Here is a 1,219-nt window from a genome sequence, read left to right as displayed (position 1 = left end):
TTAATCATCCATTTCCTACATAAAAGGTAGCTACTTTTTTGCATGGACCTCAAGCATATTGTAGTATAGAGGTGGAATTTAAGGAAAGGTATTAAGCAGGCTGTGTTGTAGCCTATGAACAAGTAATATATTGTATCATTCTGTCTTTTTAAAAGTCTGGTGTGGTGAAAAGAAAATAAAACCCTTTGATTTGTTGAGTGAATCATTTTTATAAATCTTTTGAATGACTGAAATGCAAATATATACTTATTTTCATGTGCCATTTGTGAGGAACATACAATTTCAAAAATTGAGTTAATTGCAAATATGATGCAAAATGAGTGATTTAAAGTTTTTCTTTTGAAAGGCTCCCCCGCTTTCTGCTTTGCCTCACATCAATTATAGATCCAAGGAGACTGTCGATTTTACTTGGATTATTTATGGCAACATAGTCTGTTTCTGACTTCCCTTGTTGGAAAGGTCTCCAGGGAATTTTTTTTTTTACACTTCTTCAAATTGGTATACATCCATTTCTTTTTTGTTATTAAACACTTTAATGGTGTTCATACCGTATGTAGCTGAAGTTCAATATTTCAAGGTAGGCTAATGCTGTCCTAATATAGATACACATATATATAAAACAATATTTACTAGAGGAAATAATATATATGTATTTACTTATTCACTGTTTGCTTTGCTTTCTTTGATTATCAAGGCCATTATCAAGGCCTATGGACTGAGCAAGCAAGTCGTTCTGAAGTTCTGCTACATGGGCACCTTGGGGAGCTGCATTCAGTGGAAGAGAGATAATGTGAAGTGGCTTCCAGTGAGTTGAAAGAGTTCAGGCAACTACCAAAAGTATCTTGTAGGCTGTAATTTATATGCATGAAAAATCCACTTCACTTTTCTTAAAGACCAAAATGTTTCTTTTATTCCCTAGCATATTTTTAATTATTATTTATTATCATAGATGTTGGAAAAGGAAGCACTTATTCACATTACCTTTTTCCCAGAAGTGTATTTTTTCAAGCTATCTTGACAATGTTGCCTGGTCAAACTTTAAATGATTCCAAGTTTTTTTGGTCACCATTGAAGAAATTTCAAATGAGCACTCCTAAGTTTTTCCCCTGATATCTCTAATTAATCACTCAACCTTCCAAAAATCAACTTACCTATATAGTGTTCTGGACTGATAGTCTCCAACATTTGTGAGGTAGAACAACAAAAAATATTATTTTTC

At 32.8% G+C, this 1,219-nt stretch overlaps 1 long non-coding RNA gene across 1 annotated transcript in view; it reads left to right on the top strand.

The window, feature by feature from the left end:
• Window positions 1-869, top strand: part of LOC115297068 — a 27,960-nt gene extending 27,091 nt beyond the window's left edge. Inside the window, exon 3 of the long non-coding RNA XR_003911248.1 lies at window positions 695-869. This is a non-coding gene — a long non-coding RNA (uncharacterized LOC115297068). The remainder of the gene's footprint in view (window positions 1-694) is intronic.
• Window positions 870-1,219: the final 350 nt, after the last annotated feature.

This window comes from Suricata suricatta, chromosome 7 (assembly GCF_006229205.1).
Source record: "Suricata suricatta isolate VVHF042 chromosome 7, meerkat_22Aug2017_6uvM2_HiC, whole genome shotgun sequence".
Lineage (NCBI taxonomy): Eukaryota > Metazoa > Chordata > Mammalia > Carnivora > Herpestidae > Suricata > Suricata suricatta.
Note: the sequence above shows the minus strand (reverse complement) of the source record. Positions and strands in the feature narration are given on the sequence as shown.